Below are 25,060 nucleotides of genomic sequence, written 5' to 3' on the forward strand. Positions count from 1 at the left end.
CGGTCAGAGGTAAAACTAGGGCTAACAGATAAAACAGATGTTTTGCCTTATCAATTGGCTTTCTTTGACAGTGTTTGTTTACAATTAGCTTGTCAATGTGTTTTACTTGGTTAGAGTATAAAAAGCCTCGCCGACTGGATTCGTTTTTCTTCTCTCCTATAAAATAGTAACAAGCAGTCATTATGGTCTACAGACCATTAGTAAAAGTGTTTTGTCCGGGTCGGGAATAATTTAACTCTTTGTAACATTAAATAAAGTGAAATGCAGTTTTCTGCAGTAAAAACAAAAAAACCATGCGTCTGTTATTGAAGACTTAATCAAGTCCAAACAAATCTTAACACCGTATTTCATTACGGTGCAGAGATATTGCGTTAAGTATTCCTCGGGCGTCCCCGACTTCTGCCATTTAAACATCTCTAAACACTCCTGGCACTTATAACAACAAACTTTGAATTTAAGCGATCTCGGTCGACTAATTTTAGAGTTTTGCGAGCACAAACATACGAGGCTGAATTTTTATATACTATTAAGATTAGAAACTAGTTAGAATTTAACTTTGAATTTAAATTTTATGCATTTTATAATATAAGACGTTTTCCTGCCACAGACCGCCATCTGTGTAGGAAAGTTAAATTTTGAAGTTGAATGTATTTTTGGATGAGAAATCTGAACACAAAAAGAAATTTCGTTGAATAATTTTTTTTTTCCAAAACTATCCTGTATATTAAGTTAGTACCAACCATTGACAAACTTTCATTGAAATTGGTTGGGCGGTTTCGGAGATTAGCGTGTACGAACACAGTGACACGTGATTTTTATTTATTAAGATAAAAACACATGCGTATTTGAATTTTTTTTTTTTTTATGTGACACCTCACAAGAGTGTCCCTGCCTGTGCAATGCACAGACAGGGGAACTATGTCACCACCCGGTTGGGCGGCGTTGTGAGGCGGAGTAAGGTAGGGGCTGTAGGAAGGGATTTGTTAATGCGGGCCTTGAAGAGGCTCGGATTATAGGAGGGAGGACAAACAGATGCCGGTAGCTCGTTCCACATACGTTGTGGAACGAGCAACGTTGTGTCAAAATTTCAAGGTTTTATTTATTTTATTTTATTTTATTTTTTATATACAGGGTGTATCGGCACGTACCCGACAAACTTTAACCAGCTATTCCTTAGCACATTTGGAGTAAAAAATGTTATGGGCACTTTGCTGTCCGGTAACATTTTTTTTAATAAAAAAATTACCATTCATATTTTCACCACATGTCACCAATGTTTTATCCTTTGTCAAAGTTTGAAAACCCGTCTGACAATATTTTGTTCGAGTTTCGTTGAATAATGTACGTACGTACCTACGTTGGCGCGCTTTTACAATCACAACGAAATGGCACGGCACAATTCGTCTCATTTTTAACTACATATTATTATTTAGTGTGTACGAAAGAGCGAGGACACTTTTTGACACACTTGCTAATAACAGCTGTTGAACACGAGAAACAATGCAAATGACAGTGACGGAGTGAGGATTTTTTATTTATTTATTTTTTTATTGGAAAAAAATGTTACCGGACAGCAAAGCGCCCATAACATTTTTTACTCCAAATGTGCTGAGGAATAGCTGATTAAAGTTTGTCGGGTACGTGCCGATACACCCTGTATATATAAATTACAAACAAAATTAACCTTTGTTTGTCCAACTGGGAAGGATTCCCGTTTCAGGACAGCCAAATTGTGTATTTAGTACATAATTTATATAGATAGATAGATGACATGTTTCTTGGTGTTAATCAATACCTCCCTATTTGAGAATAACTCGAATTCGTATCGTTTTGAGTTATGTACATTGAATAATTTCAAGAATTCTGCCAATAATTTAGTCTTTCAATTATTTTTGGACGCTGTTTGAGTTTTGAGCGATGTTTATTTTAAAATCACCGGTCACTATAGTATTTTGACATGTGTTATTATTTATTAGATTTTTGAGGTTCTTAATAAATTGTTGAATTTTCGAGCCGTGTGTTCGGTATACAGTAGTGATGCAACGGAAGTGTCTTAACGGAAGCAGAAACGGAAACAGATGTCAAAAGTAAATCTTAGCGGAAGCGGAAGCAGAAGCAGAAGCGGAAGCGGAAGTGTTAATACTATGAAGAAAAAGCACAATTTTATTTTTTAAGATTTGTTTAGTTAAATTTGTATTTTGTACTTTTAGTACTCGAAATTAAACAGTGGTAAATTATATTTTTTAAACAGTGTACTAAATTAAACAGTGGTAAATTAGATTTTAGGTGACTCTTTAAAGCTGTAGTCGTGCGACCTTTTCGCGAATACACTTTTTGACAGAGTTCGCATTTGGCACTTGAGTCATCAATCTCAACGAAATAGTTCCAAACGGGACTTGTTTTTGGTTTCATGATTGCACTAAACACAACATTAATAAGTAGAGTAGAATAACAGAAGATTTACTAAACGTCACGACTGTCACGAGGTGTGGTGATGCGCAGAATGCAGAATCATGATTTTTTTTTTTTATGTGACACCTCACAAGAGTGTCCCTGCCTGTGCAGTGTACAGACAGGGGAACTATGTCACCACCCGGTTGGGCGGCGTTGTGAGGCGGAATAAGGTAGGGGCTGTAGGAAGGGATTTGTTAATGCGGGCCTTGAAGAGGCTCGGATTATAGGAGGGAGGAATAACAGATGCCGGTAGCTCATTCCACATACGAGCCGACTTACACAAAAACGAGTCGTAAAAACGGCCCGTTCTCATGAAGCCAACGTCAACCGTGAACGGGTGTTCAGTTCGTGTCCGTCAAGTTTCGCGCACGTGCACCGGTGCGTCAGGAATCAATGGATCTAGCTCCTTGGAGCAAGCTCCATTGAAATACCTGTAGAAAAGACACAGCATGCCTACATTGCGTCTATGCATTAGAGAAGGCAATCGGTCTGTTAACAACGGATTGTCAATCAGACGGATCGCTAAATAAATAAACCCAGTGTTGCCAAAATACATAAACTATAAACAAACGAACTCGTTGCGACACGTTTGTGTCCCGCCCCCTGTCCAGTCGTCCCCGCGCCCCCCGCCTCCGCGCTCCTCGCTGTATTCTCCGTTTAGAGTTCTGTTATAAAGTTTGCGGAACCAGAAACGGAAACGGAAGTGAAAAACTTGCGGAACTTCTGCAGAAGCGGAAGCGGAAGCAGAGCTCTGTTGCATCACTAGTATACAGCAATAATCTGATAAATCCTGATTTCTTATTTGTAATGGTAGACAGTTTGTAAGTGTCATATTTACTTCTTTATAAGTTAATAGTGGACCCCACAATGTGTAATTCTGCTAATGTAATTCTCGGGCGTCTCTGCCTTCTTTCACCATTGACTACTGTATACCACAATGTTACCGTTCAAAAACAAAATTACATCGACTTTAAGGCGAAGCTAAATGCTATTTTGATTAATCTTTATAACGAATTGGTGTACATTATGAAAAGCATAAAATATGCTTTACATAAATTGAAGGTTTTCCTATCGTTTAGCTTGAGTAGAATACAAATAAAATAATAAATTACTCAATAAAAAATATAAAAGTAAACTACTAAAAAAAATTTTTTTTCAATAGAAATGTATGAACGCGTAAATGAAACAACTTTTTAAAAATACAGTTTTATAAGATTATCTGTGACAGTTTCACTTGATTAACTTTTTTACTTTCTTATCAAATTATTTACAAACTAAATAAATACCAGTTTTGTGCTTGAAATCGAACGATTCTAGACTCCGTTTGTCAAGCGATTTTAATGCCTATTACCTATTATTTTGTTCTTTTTTTTAAACATTTGTTTTATTATATATATATCAGTATATTACATATATTTATTTTCTAATTACCTTAAGAGTAAATTATTTTACTGTTTTCAGTCTTAGTGGTTTTGCAACAAACATGAATAATTATATGCATATACGAATGTACAATGTATATACATACTTTATACTTGAAACTTTACTTTTTTTACAATATTACTTCATTTAGATTTATGTTAATCTTAGTATTGTCATTTGATTTTTATTTTTTTGTTTTTAGTTATGCTATTTTATCCATGTACTATGTTACACTTACCTACATATACTGTCAATTTACTATGTAAAAGCCCGATAGGGCGTTAATGAATAATAAATAAATAATATACGGTATACCAAGAATATACACATGTTTGGCTTGTAGCTTCCTCTTAATTCTCATTCCGGTGCGTAGACATTGCGTTAAGTATTCCTCGGGCGTCCCGACTTTTTCTACCATTCAAACCACTTTCTAAACACTCCTGGCACTAATAAGAACAATGTTTTCTAATTTTTGACTACTTTTCAAGTTCATCGAGCATAAACATAAGCAGTCTTATGCATATACAGTTTTTGGTTTATGTATAAAACTATACCACTATTCTTGTAAATGTCTGTTTTCGTGTAATTGTTCGGTAATTGTTGTATATTATCTAAATGTATTCGATTGAGATGGGCCTCAGTCAGAACTCTGCAGTCAAGTTTAGTTTTTTATTTGCATATTAATTCAGTAAAGTTTTTGGTTATGCTTCTAATATTTAAGTGCGTGATTACAAATGAGTTTGTTACGTGTTTAAACACAAGCTTGCAATGATCAACATTATTACATATTTTTTCTTCTATATTACAAGCTTTGTCCAGTTCATCCGGTAATTTGAGAGGCGGGTTTGGGTGCCGCTGCTCCGGGAACCATGTATTGTATAACCGACACCTCTGCCATAGGTCACCTCAAGTGGTTCGCCACGTTTGGTGACTTAGCAGGGGTTCATCGGGTACGATATGTTCAGGATGCGCCTGCCCACCAACTGCATGGCGTGCTGGATCAGGAGAGGCTGGTTTGGAGAGACCCTTTGACATCTCCAACTGGTCTCTCTTGACCTATCGCCTTTGTTGACAGCAGGAGGGATACGCGTGTGACCACGTGACGGGTGGTCTCTAGTTCTTAAGTACGCGGCGTGTTTTACTTGTCAGCCGATGCAATTCGTAGTTTCGTCGTTACTTGCGATTCGGGGAGCGAATTCGATGACGATTTGCTTAGATTATTATTGTATTAAGCCAACTGTTAAAACAAACAACCATAGATATATATATTATTGTTATTTAATTATTTTTTTGTATTATGTTACCACCATAATACGGGCATTTGCCTAGTTTGGGGAATTTCAATCTACATATCTAAATATCTATACCTATAAATAAAGTGTAAATGTTCGTTGGTTCAAAATCTTAAATCTCCAAAAGTTCTTTTCCGATTGCTTTGATATTTCGACACAACGTTGCATTCAAATACGTGTGTGTTTTTATATGCCCATATTATATAGATCTCACCTGTGACATGTATAAACGTGCTTCTTTATCACCTAAGGCAAGTATAAACTTTTTTTTTAAACAGCGCCATCTGTTAGACTTAAAAGCAACAAGCGCTATTGTTTCTCTATCTGCACACATATACTGAGCCACAGTGATGCGTGGCGGGGAGCAGCTTGTAATAAATAAATAAATTGTTTGCCAGCCGCGGCGCAAATATGATCCGATGCTCGAATTTTTTTTATGAATAAGTAATAAATTATTTATTCATAAAAAAAATTATTTTAAGTTATTATACCTATAAAAAAAACACCTGATAAATAAAATTAAGGAAATTTTCAACGCAACACACTTTATTGTTTTCTGACATTTTATATTATTTGACTTATTATCAAATCAGTTGTATGAGCTGTGCCAAATTAGTCCTGCATAAAATCTGGTTCATGGAACTCAAATTTGCCATTTTTTTAAGTGTTTTTTTTTTAATTAGTACTGATTGCATGAAGAATTAAAACAAGTGGAAAAAAAAGATAGGTACCTACCTACCTATAATATAGTATTTTAACAGAAAATTATTTTAATTGTGTATTTCAAAACTGGAACTTATTTTTTAAGAATTCAAACTATCCTGTGATGTTTCATGGGTCTGCGCTAGTTTTCGCTACATCAAGAAGGGGCAAGAAAAACAAAGATGAAAGAAGAGGAAGCTAGAAGAAAGAAAAGACTAATTAGAGACTAGAAGAGGTAAGAAAAGAAACAAAGACATAAGACATGCACTCAGCACAATGCAAGTAATGTCTGGATTCCACAGTCCCTCGATGCAGATACCTGGCATCTTTCATTCTCGTCTCCTTACAAAATCCCCAAATATCTATTTTTATTCAATTAAACATGGGATAAATAGTGAAATCTGGGTAGATTTAAGCCGCAATAAGCAGTTCATGTATCAAAATTAATATTTGGAGGTATGATATTAATTATTTTGAGTGGTTGAATCGAAAATCGAACACCCGGAAATCTCCATCGCTCGAGTGGTTATCAATATTATTATTAAGAGAGACGGTAGTTAACTTAAAGAAAGTAATAAGTATGTATAACTAACAAGACGTAACCTAAAGATAAAATAAACAATGTTATTGCGATTTATTTTCGGGGTATTATTATGCAGTGTTGCATTAGCTGCCTCTTTAAATTTGTTATTGACTATCTCTTAATATTATTTTCATTCTATCTTTTTGATTAAAGAAAGATTATTTTGATTAAATATTCCGGGGTTACGAATAACAATATTTTAAAATTTTTGTTCTACCATCACAGTAAGCGGAAAATGTTCCTTGTATCGTGATGGAGGACTTAGCCAGCCAAAGAAGTAAACTCACAATGCCTAGGTAGGAACCAAACGCGAAGCCAGCTCAGCCACTGACCGGTCGTACCTTCATAGATTCATAATATCTGATAACGATACCTGTTTATGCGTTGATCAATCTCAGCGAAATGTTCACCACCTCGTATCCTGTTTTCACCGTAGATAGATTTTAACTAAATGCAGACGACGCGACCAGACATTGGAAGAAGTAGGATAAGAAAACATAAAGAATTATCACCGGTTTGTTCTCATTCTTTACCTTAGTACTTACATATTATATAAAACAGTACTCTCCCACTAATCTGCCACTGCAAAAACTGGGCAAGTATCATGCATATAAAATATTATGTAAAAAATCAAAACAAAATTTTCCTAAAAACAAACAATGGTGTGTTCAAAAATTTTGGATTAAAGTTAAACCCTCAAACCTCTGTTCTCAGAAAGTGTAAGAATTTGTGTGAATTTCTGATTCTCAATAAAATCCAAATAAATGGGATATTTCTTATCCGAAAATGATAGACTGTTTTTGAAACGTGATGAAATACGATTTCAAATTTTATTATTAAAAATAAACATATTGTTTTTGAAATATTTAATTTTGAAATGAAACATAAAATAGTCGATTATTTTATTAAATTGAAAATGACTCACCTTACTTTTTTTCATCTAAACAATTTTGTGGTTAATTTCTAGATGTAAAGTGTCCTTTTTTTCTCGTCCTAACAGTTATGACCAATTATTTGCAATATAGACCATTCACCATGAAAAAAAATTAGGGGTGCATGAGATGTAAAAGGGGGTCCACTGCATGTTTGGGACCTCTGGTTTAGATCATATTTCGAATTATGAAGGTAAGGGCGATACAATGATTTCTATGAGATTATATGAGCTGTTCCAAAAAGCGAACAAATTGACACTATGGGCAATGGCTGTTTGTTCGTAAAACTGAATAAATTAGCCTGACGGGTTAATGTTGTGTTTTCGCTTGCGAAAAAACTCCATTTTGTAAACTTATTCGAACAAAAAATGTAACAGAACGAAACAAACAGAAACACAACGGACATTTGCTAAAATGCACAGAGCACTAATTTAAATTTCCTAAACCAGCAATAATGAACCCTGGTGCTAAAATGGTTAACTCTAGCAAGCTAGATGACAATATAGTAACTGAATGTATTAAGAGTAAGAAAATCCAATGAGTACAAAGCTCGAATCTATGCACTCGGCGGACTACTAAATTTGACCTAAGAATATGGGAAAATTATTCAGCATGATATTGTACTTTCAACTATTAAATATAACGGCAGATTATAGTAGTTGTCAGTAAGCATAATACAAATAAATTAAGTAATTTCACATAAATAAATAAACACTTCATTCAATTTGTGTTGAAGAATTCGTAGTATTACGAAGCACTTAACCTACACAAATGTAGTAACTCACCATTGAAATCTGAAGCCCCAAGCAAGTCATACAAATGTTGTATTTCTGAACTGAAGTTCTATAATACACAAAATGTAGTGCCAGTACACAAGACTCGTCTGATTGCTCAGCATCGAATGAGATCATTTGTATTGGGGCAAAACCTTTGTAGTAAGACAAATTATTTGTATTAATTCAAAACCGTTTTTTCCTACTGGACATTTGTGATGCATTTTGTTAAACTAATTTGGGTCTTAAGCGCAAATATTGAACCAATCGCACTCAGTTAGGCAATGCAGCTTATACGGGTGTTAAGGGGCGTATTTGACTTACTTTAACCAATGATTCCTGACATTATTTGGAGTAAAAAAGGTAATGAAATTTAGGTCTCCAAACTTTTTTCTTCAAAATCAAACAACTCAAAAAATTCTTCCACGTGTCATCACTGATCACATAGCCAAATAACCATCCAACCTCCCACCACGACAAATTTTATTAACATTTTTTACTACAAATAATGTCAGGAATCACTGGTTAACATTTCCCTTACTCCTTCCGGTGCTGTGTAGTCAATACACATTTCAAAATAAGCGATTTAATTTCGGAAAAATATGAATATTCATAGCTAATCGATTATTTTTATTATATTTTATATCAAAAGTGATAATAATTGTAATTTAATTGCTGAAAACATGAAAAAACCATCGGCAGATGCTAAAGAAACTTGCGAGGAGTCCACATCTAACGACGGTTTGCGGCCGACTGGCTAGTGGCTGGCGGCTGGCACAAACGCAGCTGTGCGGTCGGCAGGTATCGATGGTCTAAATCAAAATACAACTGCAGACGTGTGGATGTCTCATGTTCCCGCATAGCAAATTAAAGCGGGACATCAATAGCGTGTCATTTCCTCGCACACTCTTCGCGTATTAGTATCACACGGTTGATTGTATTGGTGTATTTGTTTCCGATTTTTAACAAAAATCTCTGATTTTTAATTAAATTTGAAAACTATCTAAAATATTATTTTTTAATTCAGTGCAATTTTAATAAAATTTAATACATTTATGTATAACGGAGGAATACCTTAAATCTGAACCCAGAATTCATTATATTTATAGAGTTATTAAAGTTATTAGAAGCAATGTGTAGTAAATACACACCACAGATGAGGAAAGGTTAAAGTACGTTAAGTATGTCCCTGTATAATAGCATAATTTTTATGTTTTCAATAGAGAATCCCTAGATATGCCGACAGATATCAATCACTGTTGGGAATTATGCAAGTGGCCGGGATATTGATGGCGTGGAGGGGCCAATCTAGGTATTCTATATCAATGATTTCAATGCTTACTATCATGACTAGTTAACTCACCAATCATGAGTTAGTTTTCTGTCTTGTAAGGTGTCTCCATGACTGTAACAATCAATGTAATTTAAGGTCATTCAAAAGGGATATCAAAGTTTTAAAGGACATGGGATAAAACAAATATAGGATATTAAAAGAAAATAATATATTTTTATGAAAGCAATCGATGATTTACATAATTACAAAAAAATATATTTTTTTTAACACACATTTTGAAATAATTACTTGAATTGTAGGTCTCGCAACAGGTACTGTAACAATAGTCATGTTATCATCTCCTCCGGCATCTAGCTCAGAATCATACTTAAATATATTGCTGTTCTTATACTTACCAATTCGTATGTTCTGCCTTCTCGCCAATTCGTGTCGCTTGGGTGGGGACTAGGGAGGTGAATTTAATTAAGAACATCTAATAATTATAAGTCTCGATTTTAATAGGGTTTGTCAAGTGTTAATACTTAATCAAAATTATACTTAGATCTACTTACATCTATAACTTAACTAGTTGTCATATGGTTCGGATCACTTCTTCACTATTCGCATTGTCATTGTTCACTGTAGCTACACTGTTGTCACTGAGTTGATTCTGTTCGATGGCCTTGGTAAGGCCGAAGTCCTAGGTGGCAGCCTCTGCCGTTCTGCAGCTCAGGCCCTCCCGGCCGCGTCTGATCTCCGCACTTTCTTCGTCTCCCGCCCAACATTACGTCGCCGGGCGGAGGATAACACTTGAAAACCACTTTCTCTGACTCGACTGTAACTTCTTCATCCGCCGCCCAGCATCACACCGCTGGGCGGGGAGCGCGTACTTCACCACCACTCCTGTCTCGGTCTCCTCTCTCTCCCCTCTCGATCTTGACTGTCTTCTTTCTTGAGCTCGTAGGACCTATCGCCCTACCCCGCACTTCTCACTTCTTTCTTTACAACCCCCGTGTAACTTCTTCATCCGCCGCCCAGCATCACACCGCTGGGCGGGGAGCGCGTACTTCACCACCACTCCTGTCTCGATCTCCTCTCTCTCCCGCCTCGATCTTGACTGTATTTCTTTCTTGAGCTCGTAGGACCTGTCGCCCTACCCCGCACTTCTCACTTCTTTCTTTACAACCCCCGTCTGTCAACACTTTCTTTGTATTTGGGCGCACACTGCGGGACATACTCAGTTTAACGTTCATATTTATTTGTGACAAAATTTGATTCGTCACAGTACATTAATTCAAAAATAATTCTTGGAAACCTGAAAAGTCTGTTAGAAAAAAAACTTGTTTTCCACTACCACCAATATTGTTTCCAATATGGTCATTGTCACTTTTGCAAATTTTCTATTAAACATTGATTACATGGCAAAAATCTTTCAAGATTTAAAAAAAAATGTTGTATGTATAATTACAGCATAAAGAATGATTTTATGAATTTAAACACATTTCCTTTTTGCTCTTCCCAAGTTCGCACCGAACGGAGAACTGAAAGGTGGAAAATAATAGATCTGAAATAAGGTGATAAAAATGCTTTACAGTTTTCCATTATTTATTTAAGAATTTGGTTTTATTTTACGCAATGGCATAATTAAATATGCCAATCAAAATTAGAATTAAATATTTAGAAATTATTTTGTACCTTGTAAATGATATGTGTTAAGAAAAAAAATACAAGTTTACGGCGCTTGTTTTTCTAGCAAACATTTTGCACTAAGTAGGTATTAGTCTCACTAGGTGATAGGACTATATTTTATTTTATAAATTGTGTACAATTTAAAGGTATCTGTGACATAATTTATTCGCTTTTAGAACAATATTATCTAGTAAAATATCCAACAAGCAAAAAGTAACATTCTATGATAACAATAATAATAATAATTGGAAAATATGTATAGCTCAGTTTTTATGCAAAATCACCAAAGGGGCGCAAAAATGTATGTTTATACAGAATGCAGAAAAACAAACAGTCCGGTTTTGACGGTCCGGTATGTCCCATGTGGTGGGGTAGGTACCCGGGAGGAATGTCACTGTGTTGAGAGGGTTGTGCCGTTTTCAGTCATTACAATGGTTTGGACAACACCGGAAAATGACCATTCTTTCATTGTTTCAATCTTGCGGGCTCACCTGATTTGAGCATTTGCGACATCTTTCTGTAGCGCTTATCTGAAGGAAAAGTATTTAAACATCGGGCTCACACTTTTGAAGAACTGCACGGTCTGTTTTTGCACTGTCTGTTTTTCTGCACCCTGTATTACATTATTATCATTACATAAATGTTAAAAATAAATACAGCGACAATTGCTTAACTTCATTGGACAAGACTATAATATATGTTTATAATTATTTCAAAAATAATTGATTGACTGAACCGTTCAGGTTATCTGATATTCTTGGTTAACCTTGCTAAGCAATTTTTAGCATAAATAATATTATATAAATCGCTTATATAAATGTAACACTTCTTGAACTATTTATATACAAATAAAACAAAACAACTGAAAAAAAATACTCTGAACAAATCAAATTGTTACAAAACATATTCACATCATTCGGGAAATCTGAAAATTCCACAATGTTATTATTATCCTCAAAAATCTTATCTTCATAACACAATCAATTACTTATCAGCCTTACTAATAAAAAAAAACACTTCCCAACCGTTAAACGGTGTTTTAGTTGCACGTTGAATAAAGACTATGCTTGCACTGTGTTTAATTCTTACTATGTAATCAAAAATGTCTTTAACTGTGCTGGAAAAAAACTTGCAATGTCGCATTTTGGTAGACTGGTGCATGAGATTCCCGCCTTGAAAAAGTGAGGTTATTTCTTATATATTACTTATTAATCAACTGTTAATATAATGAGGATTCCATGAAAGTGATATGTTTTTAATAACATAAATGCATTATGCATGTTTAGGAAAATATGAACCCAAGATATCAATGCTTTTATTTGCAAACAATGAATCCAAAATATAATTTTTTTCTTCAAATTTTGCAATTTCACTTTGTGGCACCATTTTATTAATAAAATAATTAAAACACTTTGTTTTTACCACGATAATCTTTATTTTTTATATAAAGTCAACATGTTTCGAGAACGATGTTCTCTTCATCAGGACAATTAATGTACTAAAAACTAAATTGTCAAGTATATAGAGACAGGTGTGGGTAGAAAAGGAAGTAGTGGTTATTCTCTGGGAATTCTGAGTAAATTTAGTATCATTTTTTGTTTCAAAACGAGACAAAAAGCGAAGTTTCAGTTTTATTTTCACAAATGAAAAGGCTGAAAAAAATCCTTATATATTTTTATGTATTTTTGAATAAGAAATTTAAAAAACACATTATTTGATTAGGAATCCGTAAATAAAAATAATGTGTAAAGTAAATTTTATATTCTGTCAAGTATTTCGACGTTTGAAGTAAAAATACATGTGGTTTTTTTTCAGCTTTTATCATATGTAAAATTAAAATATTTCAATTTTTAAACATTAATTTACATTTCAATGACAAAACAACAAAGCAAAGGTAATTGTATCTAGTTTCTAAAATGGTATTTGTTTTTATGACATTTTGAAAGAGAAATAACACATGGCATATTTAAAAAAGCTTGGAAATATTTCTAAATTCAACGAAAAATACAAAAATAAACTAATCTTCCGCTGTATAAACAATGTGTATAACTTTTTATGGCTGTTAAATATCAGTATAATTTAGTTTATTAGTAAGGATTTTACATACACGGATGTTTATCAATTGTGTAAAATTTACACTACATTTATCAATAAGGCTGTATATATCTACATTCATACATCGTCTTACACATACTCTTCCATTCCAACTATTGAAATGTTCTGATTCAAGTAAGTGTTTGGTTCTCTTGACCTTGCCAAAAATGTAATATTTCATGATCAATTAATGGTTTGGAACTCTTCCCCTCCCCCTTATAATAGTGTGATCTATTTATTAATAATTTCTCAAATTTTTCATCTTCTTATAATTTCTCTAACTTCTCCATCCTCTTCTTGCAACCCAAACTAGCTATACATCATTTTTCTTTTTTATATTATGGTAATGTATAGATTTTTTGTCCGCAAACTGTAAAATTCACCCGCCATAACACAGGGTCATCCCTAGCATGGAGGGTGAAATATCACAAAAAACCACACGTACTCTCTAAATCGTGTATCAATAAAATAAATAAATAAACCGTAGACTAAGAATAATTTGTACCAGTCTGGCAATGGCTTTATTTATTTATTTATTTATTTTAGGAACATTAACAGTCTTAGTAATATAATATACATAAGAGAATAACAAAAAACAGACCAATTATTAATGTTCACAGATATATATAGAAACATAAAACTAACCTGCAAACGATAAACCTATAATATGCCTACCATAAACAGCAATAAATAAAAGTGATTTTAACTATACTTAAATAGACTTGGGTTGGAACGGGAAAGGGGAGGAGAGGGATGAGGAAAAGTTGCCACGCAGGTAATATTAAAATATTAGGTACAATCATTTTAACAGTGGTTAATATGAGTTAGAATGTGATACAATGAAATTCTGTAGTGATAGTAACTAGCAGTGAATATGTCAGCACGAGTGTCTATATTTGCAAATTTATTATTATAGTAGTTACATGTCCTTTGCATAAATTCATTTTGGTTGGAATTGGTATTGCATCTATCAATGTAGAAAAGGGTATTTTGTCTGCTGTATCGAATTGGCGCATGGAAATTTATTTTGTTCAGCAACTCCGGGCAGTCAACTTTAGAGTTAATAATTTTATACAAGAGCATCTGATCAGCGACAATCCTCCTGTTGAGTAGTTTCGTGATTCGAAAATGTTTCTCGATTTCGTCGTAAGAGTTGTATATGTCAAATGATTTAAAATTGAGGAATTTGAGAAATCGTTCCTGAACTCTTTCTAACCTGTTAACATAAACAATATAGCGCGGGTTCCAAACCGGTGAACAGTACTCCAGGTGAGGACGAACATGTGAATTGTAGAGAGTCAGATATGTCTTAGTATTTTTGAAAAATTTGCATGTTCTCAGTACAAAACCTAGACTTTTTAACGAGCTGAAACCGGTTACGGTCAATAAAATTAGTGTGGAAAAAAGTTTCATATTTGTTTTATTATAATATATTATAATGGAATTCCACCATGAATTGTCAGTTTCAAAAATAGAAATATTAACATTCTTCTTATTATCCACACTTAGAAAACAGCTACCTATACTTGAATAAATTTTAAAATAACAAAAAATGTAGTTAATAAATAAATTGTGAAGTAAATGGAAAGATTTACTTCTCACCATAAATACAAAATACATTTCTAGGGACTTCTAACAGTGTCACTCAAAATATTTATTTTCAATACAAATCAATAAAAATACTCCATAACAAAATGAGAAGAAATCAGACAAACAGGGTAGGAAAGAAATTAATTTCACGACAATATAATTTAAAAATTTATTATTGTTAGCATTCAGCTAACAATCAAATTATTTTGATTGATTTTTTTTAAATTTTGTAAACAGATTGTTAAAAATGGTTTCTATATTTAAACAAATCATTTCTGAAGAAAGACCTGGGTGTCTATTCCAGAGTCTCTACCACGAATTACTCGCTATGCGCCATCTACGAACGAAAATCTCTACGACTTTTGTCATAAGTTCTATTTATACATTCTTGAGTGTCGCACGGTTGAAGAGATGACTGTGTTGGCAACCCTGTGAATATTGTCTATGTTTCTGATGTGTTTGAGGTTTCTATGGAGTTAATTTGAAATGTCAAAAACAAACCGTTGCCGCGTCGTTCTGTCAACGTTTTTATTTGCTACTGCACTTTCTCTGAAATGAATGGCGGTGGTGGATACATATCGAAATGCCAGAAAAATCTTTTAATAGAGCTGGTTGGTGCAGACGCAGAGTTGATGTCTGGCAAATCTGCACGCGGGAAACGATTTTTTTTTTTTTTTTTTGTATAAGGCAATTCACCAGGATGCAATGAGATTTTGACAGTTTTGCCGATCTCTACTGCTTCGACCCACTCGTTTAAGTCGAATGAATTTTGACGTATGGCGTGTAGTATGTACTTTCGGTGAGGCTCAAGAATAACAAACTCTACCAGTGTATGTACTTTCGGCGGAAATTGCGAGCGATCGAGACTGGGGAATAGATACCCTGACTTTCAAATTGAATAACAATGACAAATGTAATTATGCTGACAAAGTTTTATGAAATAACAAATTCGCACAAGCAGTAATGCTATGGTGTCCGGAAACTAGTGGTACAAGCGGGAAACTGGTGAATCACATTTTGAAAATATAACTAAATAGAATGTTATATGTATATTCAAATTGTCCACAATTTTCCACCTGTACCACTTTTTTCCAGACACTATGTTTAGAGTAAAATGTAATGGCCAGTGGCCAATGGCAAGAGTTTCGTCAAGTGGGAAGCCGGGTCCAGTAGTCTCTGAAGTCGATGCTTGCAGACCTGGATCGATGTTGGGACCTCTCAGCATCACCTCTTCATACTCACCATAATTAGTACCGAGTAATCCGGAGTCTCACTGTTGACAAAACATAAAATGACCAAAGAAGCAATAAAACAAACACAACATGGGCAAATAGATCGCAGGGGTATTACACATATTATAATGCAACTACATACATAGTTGTTATGGTGTATCCATTTTATGTAATCACTTTGTTTTGACATGGTACCCTAAAACTAGCTACCAAATCAAATGATTTCTAAAACGCTTTTCGCAATTGACGATTTCCTAAATTCAGACAAACTTTCTCAAGTTACATAATATGTATAATCTAACAATATTTGACCGAGTCTAGCAGGTCCTGTTTTGACTTGACCACTGTGGTTTTCGTATTTAAATTAAGTCTGTAAATTTGTTTGTGTGTTTTCCATTCGTTGTGTTATTTTTTAAAAGACAATTTTGTAGGTAAAACAATTAAATAATATTTTCTATTTACGATGCCACGTATACGTCATTATGTGTATATAAAGTTCTAAAATTCTAAAGTACATAAATCTTATTATTTTCACTACCTGCACATTTGTCGTTAAAATAGTTGGTGGTGCAATAATCATCATCATTCTCGGTCATGGAATATACATATTTTAATTATTATTTTATATCTTGTGATTTTTTTACAGAAATTATTGTAAAACTTTTCAGACATTGTTAATATCACCATTGTATCACTATGCTTTGATGGAAATCGACCTAAAAATCTCTGGGATTGCGCTATAGCCGCTCTGCCTTTCAGAAGAATCAAATACAACTATTGTAAATTTATGGGCATTATATTTAAATTTACAACTTTGGTTTATAAACTTTAAACCTCTGTTTTGAAAGAGTCTTAAGAATGTTTTTACAATGAAAACCTTCCGAAATTCCATATTTTTGGCTGCTGTTTTAACAACTATAGAGCCATTTTAAAGATTCACCAAACGTAACAAACAAAATCACTAAAGCTGCGTCCATATAAATAAAAATTTACAATTTGAATTGAACCTGCAAACCTTCCAACTTCATATTTTCATAAAGCATAATATGAGTACTTTTATAAATGAAATTAAATATGTAAGATAATAAATAAAAGAATGGCATCAAAAAGTTAATTTGGTTTTTTGCTAATAACAATATGTACTGAAAATAAAACCGTGAAAAAGTGTATAGAAGTTTGCATTGTCGAATTATTTTTTGTGTGACAGTATTTTGAATCCGTTGCTGTGTTTTGTTCTAATGTGGTTCTGTGTTTTTTGTTAAATTTATTATTCATTTCAACATTGTGCATTCTATTTTTTCAGGAAACAGACCATGCTGACATATTTATCAAGAGTGATATTAAATAGACTGGGATATAGCAGATTTACTTGAATCACACAGTCTCCACACCAAACGTTTTAATCACTCGAGCGATTTAGGCATACTATGGCAAGTTTGCAAAAACGTTTAGAGCGATCGCTTGTCGTAATGTGCCAAATTTATGGAACCTAAAAATATGGAATAAATGGCGAAATATAGGTGAATTCATTGGCTTTAAACCGCAGTCATATAATTGTGTCACATGATATTTTGTGGAATTATATTAATTAAATAATATGGTATATGTACATATACACAATCAATCGCTCGAGTGGTTAATTCAGTTATACTTCTCCTCTGATAAGAACGCTGAAGAACACTCCAATTAGCTTCAGCATACACTTCAGAATTGTTATCACCTCATAGCATGTTGGGTACCAACGTACTACTAGGTATTTTCTTAGTCCAGGTGCAAACAAGCAATTTAGTTGCAGGAAACAATCGCACGCAACAAAATTCACTGCAACAATCCCATATTCGGTACATGGAAATGCACGCAACACAATATAGTTCCTATTTAGTAATCAAAACAGACTGAATCCTTCCAAATCATTTTTACTGAAAAAGAAAGCCACCTTCGAGGAAAATATGAATTCTTAAGAACATTTTTATGTGGTTTATGTCCTCTACTCCTAAACCATGTTCCCTATAAGGTATCCACGTGTTCGGCTGCACATTTGTTAAAAATTGTCCTCACACATGTTCTCATCTTCCGCACACATCTCGAAGAAAGGAATATATCACCAGTTTTTTGTTTGGCGGTTTATTGTTTCCCACTTATACTGCGAGTACAAGTGGGAAAGTTTCTCGCTTATACTGCGAGTTTCCGGACTCAGCGTATATTATATAATAGTAACTACACAAACAATCTTTAGCTTTAAATATTGAAGACAATATTAGTGATTTCTAAACGAAAATCTGAAACAGAAAAATCAGAAAAGGAAACGGTCACATCTGGGACTCGAACCCAGGACCCTTGTCTTTCCGTGACAGTGCTCTACCAACTGAGCTAATGGGACCCTATTCCCCTCGGTCATTTTTAACTGTATCATACTTCGAATAAGAACTACTAACATTGTCTTAATTTTTTTCACCGCACATTTTTATTGGCAACTATCTTTATGTATGATCTAATAGCTGAAGATATAATAAATCTTCAGCTTGTTGTTGACTATCAACTTACTGGACTTCAATATGAAGGAACATTTTCATTTTTTTTTATAACCATGTGTTTTAAAAATGTAATATATTATTTGGTGGTAAATTAACTTGATCACCTAATATTATCTAAGCAAAAAAGTTTTTGAGCACTCACTTCTTTCTTTCTTCAAAATCTTGCACGGATAAGTTTATGAGCCACACACCAATGAAAAACTTAGAAGGAAAGTTGCTGCAAAATTATTTTATTATTTTTTTCCAAATAAACCTATCCCTACTTATAATTTATGTATTTTTAGGAATATTGTTGTTTTATTTCAATATTTTCCACCTTTCTTATGGAGCGCGAGCTAACTGGAGGAGCCTCCCTCCTTCCATCAAGTAGGGTTTTGCGGGACAGGGTGCGAGACAACATCATTGTGCTAAGGTATTGCCCTATTTTGCAGAGCCTTCTTGCAATCTCTCGCCTGATATTCGGCAGAGTTATATTTGCAAGTACTAAGCCAAGGAGAGAAGTAGATTTCAGAGTCCCGCTGATGGTTGTGGTATTATCACTGTACATATTGACATTGTGGCATTAAGCTGAACATCAACCGTGGAAGTATATAGATTATTCTTGAATTCCTTGTCTGTTTGAGAAAGTTTTTGTGAGAAAAACAGTACCAAAATAAAAATGAGAATAAAATAATTATTTTGAAAATGTATTTGGTGACGCTAGGTATAATGTTAAGTTTTACAAGGCGCTTAGAATTACATAGAATTTTTTTCCGTCAATAAATTGTCTTCACTCCTGTAAATAAAAACAAGTTATATCTTTATAATTAGCAGCAAGAATTAAATAAATAATTGCTCATGGTAATCTAGACCAGGGGTCTCCAAACTTTTCAGCCGGAGGGCCACATTGACTACTCCAGTGAGTTCGGAGGGCCAAAACTGTTTTAATTTCTAGACACCCATATTTTCGTCCACGGGGGGGGGGAGTAAAAGTAAAAAGTGGAGAATAAAATTTCCAGGGATCATATTTCTTCATTAATCATTTCACTCCAATCTCCCTCCAATCCCCCAGATATGACGTGAAATCCGTTAAGTTGGCAACACTGCGCTTACGCTAGTGTTCAATTACTAAATTGTGTTGTATTGTATTGTCACTACTGCGACGCTTGCGACATCTTGTAGTTACAGTAGAAATAATTAGTGGTAGTACCCTATATCCATCGCTAGCGGCGAGACCGGCGACCGCGAGTCAGTCCACCTGGGGAAACCGAATGAAGCGGACCTGTCTGTTATGAAATAAGGTAGTGCGTAACTCCTTTCCTTTCCTTTCCCTCCGACAGAAAAATTTTAAGCTTTGAAGCGTGGATTAAAATCGCAGCAATCTTCGTTTACGAAACTCAATAATGAACAAGAGGCTGTAACTCGTGCCAGTTTTTGTGTGGCTCTTGAAATCGCAAAACGTGGAAAACCTTTCACCGATGGAGAAATGATCAAAGAATGTGTGATTGCAGTAGCCGAAGAAATGTGCCCTGAAAAGGTAAATTTATATAAAACTCTCAGTTTGTCAGCAAATACTGTAGCGCGGAGGGTAGAAGACATCGCAGAAAATATATCATCTCAACTGTCTGACAAAAATGGACATCTTGAGTGGTATTCTCTGGCCTTGGATGAATCAACGGATGTGTCAGATACTGCTCATGTGTTGATTTTTATTTGAGGAGTAGATAAAAGCTATGAAGTGTATGAAAAACTTCTTGATATTGATAGTATTTACGGCACAACTATGGTGAAGATATTTTTAAGGGTGTTGAAAATACCATTATTAAAAAGAATCTTCGATGGAAAAACTTGAAATCTATCACAACTGACGGAGGAAAAAACATGTGTGGTTAAAATAAAGGAGTAGTGGCTCTTGTGTCAAAGGTTGTAGAAAATGATGGTGGTTCAAAACCATTAGTCTTACATTGTGTCATTCATCAACAGTCTCTATGCGGAAAATGTTTGGATATGCCCGAAGTTTTTAAACCAGTCATATCAATTGTTAATTTCATCAGATCCACTGGGCTGAATCACCGAGAATTCCTTGAATTTATTAAAGAGATCGGAGAAAATGATTTGCCATATCATACTGCCGTACGCTAGCTAAGTTGCGGACAAGTCCTTCAGCGCTTCTTTGAACTTCAATCAGTGATCGAAATTTTTTTGAATGAAAAACATCGCCCTCTTACCGAATTGCAAAATAGCGAATGGCTGTGGAAGTAAGCATTCTATGTCGATTTGACAAAACATATGAACGAACTGAATTTGAGATTGCAAGGAGAAAATCAGCTTCTCCCTGATTTATATACTAATGTCAAATCGTTCCGGCAGAAAATAATGCTGTTTCAATCACAATTAAATAAAAAATGTTTCACGCAATTTAAAACATGTGAAATATTTAGCCATACAACTGAGACTGAGTTTTCCGTCAATTTTGCAATCGGAGCTTTGAGTGCTTTGAAGATAAATTTTGATACTCGTTTCTCAGACCTTGATATCATTGCGAATCAAATCAAGATTTTTCAAAATCCTCTTGATATCGACATCGAAACCTTGACCACGGAACTTCAAATGGAAATTATTGATTTACAATGCAGTGATATAATTAAGAACAAATTTCAAAACTCATCTTTGTTGGAATTTTACAAGAGTCTTTCGCTGGCACAATTTGATAATTTGCATAAATTAGCTCATTGGCTATTTTCTGTTTTTGGTACTACTTACTTGTGTAAGAAAACATTCTCCAAAATGAAGTACACAAAGAATGTTTACAGATCTAAGTTAACCGATGAGCATCTTAAAGCTCTTTTAATAATTGCTACCACTAAAATTGATCCACAACTACAAATTATCGTCAGTGGAAAATCATAATTACATAAATCCCATTAGTATTTTATATGTTTATAAAGTAAGTAAGATTCATTACACTTATTTGTTAGTTAATATGCTTTAGTGAGTCTTCTTTTTTTTAAATTTAATATAAAACATTACAGGTTACATTTTGACGAGCTAAAGAGGAGCTCTTGTGCCTGATAAGGGAGCCACGATTCTTACTTAGGTTACATTTTATAATATATTTTATATAAAATATTTATTTTTTAATATTTTTTTTTTTTGAAAAATTGTTTGATTTTATTTATTTGTTCTGATTGGTTGAAAATACAGCGCAATTCAGAAGAAAGGTTATTATAGTTTTTTATAGCTTGGTAAATATAACGGTTGTGCATTTGTGTTGTTTTAAAATTTGGTGTAATAAATTGATTTCCATTTCTCATTAGTGTGTAAAATTCTTCATATTCTTTATTATTTTTTTCTTTACAAATTTTAATAATAGAAGCTTGCTTAAATATGTCATCGACATTTAGTACTGGAAATAATTTAAATAGTGATTCTGTTGAGAAGTTAGATTTTTTTAAGGATTACTTTAACTATGGTTCTTTGTGAAACTTTTACTAAGTTTAGATTGTTTTTGTAAGAACCTCCCCAACCTAAAATTCCGCAGATAAGCAAGGAGTGAACAAGCGTATTCTGCGTATTATACTTATCACTAAGCTTTGCCTAGCATGTAAATAAAACCAAGATACTATCATTCTGAGTTTTTTATCCACCTTATCACAATCACAATTTAAACAATAAGACCAGGGGGCGATTTTGCCACGTATCGTTTTGCGCGTATATTGCATCCAGAAGGAGCGTGAAACGCGCGAGCATTTGGAACCATTCCTTGTCACAATTTTGCCGCTCCATTTCCCTTGATACGTGTACTCGCTCTGCAGTTCCCGCGTAAACTGGAAGTAAGTCTGGCGAACTACACACGATTTGCGCCCGTATTTTTCGCGTTATACTTGTGGACGCAATGTATTGGTGCCCAGTACCTCGTCAATGAGCATATATATTCGCACGAAAAAATTCGCGGTGAATTTGCCCCTTCTGAGTAAGGTCTTAGCCATTAGTTGTCGCGGGCCTGATTGATGAAAATGGTCATAAGATGTCGCGGGCCGGATGGATGACACCGGCGGGCCGGACACGGCCCGCGAGCCGTAGTTTGGAGACCCCTGATCTAGACTGTAAAAAACTGTTAAACTTAGCTCATAACGGTTTACTAGCTCGGTAACGGTAAAGATTCGACAAAAACACAAGACCCTGCACAGAAAATCAAAGTTTACAACGGTTTGCAGCACAGCCATTGTGGGACTTTTCTGCGCAGGGTCTCAGGTTTTTGTCGATTCCTTAGCGTTAAAGCTAGTATTAAATTACAGTGTATTTTAACCAAGGGAGCAAAAAAAAAACTATAGTGAACTAAAAGTGAGTACAGGAGTGAAGTGAAACGCTAAGCAATCATATATTGAGGAACTGCAGAACAAAATATAACCTACATTTTTACTTTATTTTTTCAAATAAAAATACAATCATAAAATATGTCGTTGGATACTGTTTCTCAAAAAAAAAAAAATCAATTTAGAGAAGTCATATTTCATTCAATCGCTGCGCAATTATTCTGAATTCTCAATATACATAAATATATTGACACAACAAATGCAAAATAGTCTTTCTATAAATCTGCTACTTTAAGTAAAGCGATTATTTTAAATTACTTTACATGGACCATGTCGATATAACATAATGATACGCCTACATATTCATACAACTGACAACTCTTCAAATGAATTAAAATGTACCTGGATTTTTCACCTGGAAGACCCACTCTTTTCGATACTCAAGCACGCTCAGTTGCACAAGAGATGCTGTTGTCACAAAACATCTGAAATTACACAGACATCCTATTTTAATGCATACATATTTTACTAATTATAACAATGTGTGGCTGAGATACTTTTGGAAAATCTTCCCAACTATTCTTTCATTGACATAGTTATTCGGTGTTAACTTAAATGCCGGCTCAAAAGCCAGGCAGATGCTATAATATTGCCTTTTATTAAACTTTGGATACTAATGGTGTAAACCACTGGTCTCCAACCTTTTTGTCACCGCCGACCGGTCAACATCTGAAAATTTTACCGCGGCCCACTGAGGGTGGTTAAATTAAATGTTAATATTCTAGAACGTTTTTAATCATTTTTATTGAATTGTGTTCAATGGTATTGTGTCAGCGGTTACGTAGAGTAAAGATGTTTTCAACAGAATAAGTGGTTTTTCGCGGCCCGGTACCATTTGATTGTTTTTTAGTTTTTTTTGCACGGACCGGTGACGGTCCGCGGATCGAGGGTTGGGGACCACTGGTGTAAACAACTGAATCGTCTTTAAAATGATTCGCCTGCAAGTATGTACATGGATTTTGTAGTGACTTCAATTTAATAAATTAAAATAATACGTAATTTGTGTTGCGAGTTCATTACATACCTACCTACAAATTGATATGGATTGTGAACAAAATTAACTAATCCAGAAAAAATTCATCAGGTACGTCTATATGTGGACGCTTGGAAATTATCCGAGATTCATGCACAATATAGACTTACTTGAGGCAACAAATAGATTTAGCGTAGAAACTAGACAGCGTGCAAATCTTGTAATACTTTGTATTAATATAATTCACAATTCTATTGATAGTACATTCCTCTTTGAATGCTATTCAGATATAGTGGTCGCTACGACTTGATTATACGAGTGGTGGTACCACTGGCAAAACAGATGTTCTAGCACAGCATAGCATGACACAAGGAATGGTGCTGTGGAATGAAACTTCTGCAACAGTGGATGTATTTGAATCCTCCTAAATAACCTTAAGACTTTTTTTGTATAATTATCTTCCTAAATGTTAAGAGTGTCAGAATGAGAAGATTGTGCTGTAATTGGATGAATAATCGATTGTAAAATAATAAAAAATTATATTTTATGGACATTTACCAAAATGCAAATAAAGATTAGTTACACATATTTTTTCAAATGACTTTCCATTTCTGAAGAATTTGAAAAATACATCAAATTTCAACGTTCATTTTCGGGTTCTGTGAAACTCGTATTCAAGTTCTGTTATTATATCATTATAGGCTAGTTGCTTGACAGAACTGAAATGAAAAAGAACCTGAAAAAATCTTTCGCAGAACTTGAAAATGAGTGTTGAAATTTGATGAATTGTTCAAACAACCAATCCTAAGTGAACCTAATTGTTCAGCCATGTCAAGAATCAGAATAACAGAATGAGATGATGTATGAATGCAAATGTAGCAAGTAGTGTGTGCCAATCCAGAGTTGTATGGTGGTTTTCCTTTCTGCATACCTCTAGTATGATTTTAATTTAATTTAATTTTAATTTAATTTATTTCTATATATAATTTACAGTTTCACATAATTATTTATATTTATATATGATACATTTCAAACTTATAACCATAATATGTTGTGTGTTAGGTAGGTTTGAGAAGGTGATACTGTATGTGAGTAATATTGAATGTTTCGTGAACACCTCACTAGGAGAACCTGTGCTGAGGTGTTTACGTGATTATGTATA

General features: G+C 34.1%; 1 long non-coding RNA gene across 3 annotated transcripts in view; it reads right to left on the reverse strand.

Annotated features, from left to right (window-relative positions):
- Positions 1-9,433: 9,433 nt before the first annotated feature.
- The window catches only part of LOC149409451 (uncharacterized), a 50,564-nt gene continuing 34,937 nt past the window's right edge, over positions 9,434-25,060 (reverse strand). For 2 of the 3 annotated variants that reach the window (XR_016305196.1, XR_016305195.1), the window contains 2 exons: positions 23,268-23,350; positions 14,169-16,077 (listed from right to left, as the gene is read on the reverse strand). This is a non-coding gene — a long non-coding RNA (uncharacterized LOC149409451). Of the gene's footprint in view, positions 9,564-14,168; positions 16,078-23,267; positions 23,351-25,060 lie in introns of those variants that run through there. The other variant, XR_016305197.1, reaches the window with a different exon arrangement.

The sequence above is a fragment of the Hesperophylax consimilis genome, chromosome 31, assembly GCF_061612785.1.
Source record: "Hesperophylax consimilis isolate HC1 chromosome 31, BYU_Hcon_1.0, whole genome shotgun sequence".
Lineage (NCBI taxonomy): Eukaryota > Metazoa > Arthropoda > Insecta > Trichoptera > Limnephilidae > Hesperophylax > Hesperophylax consimilis.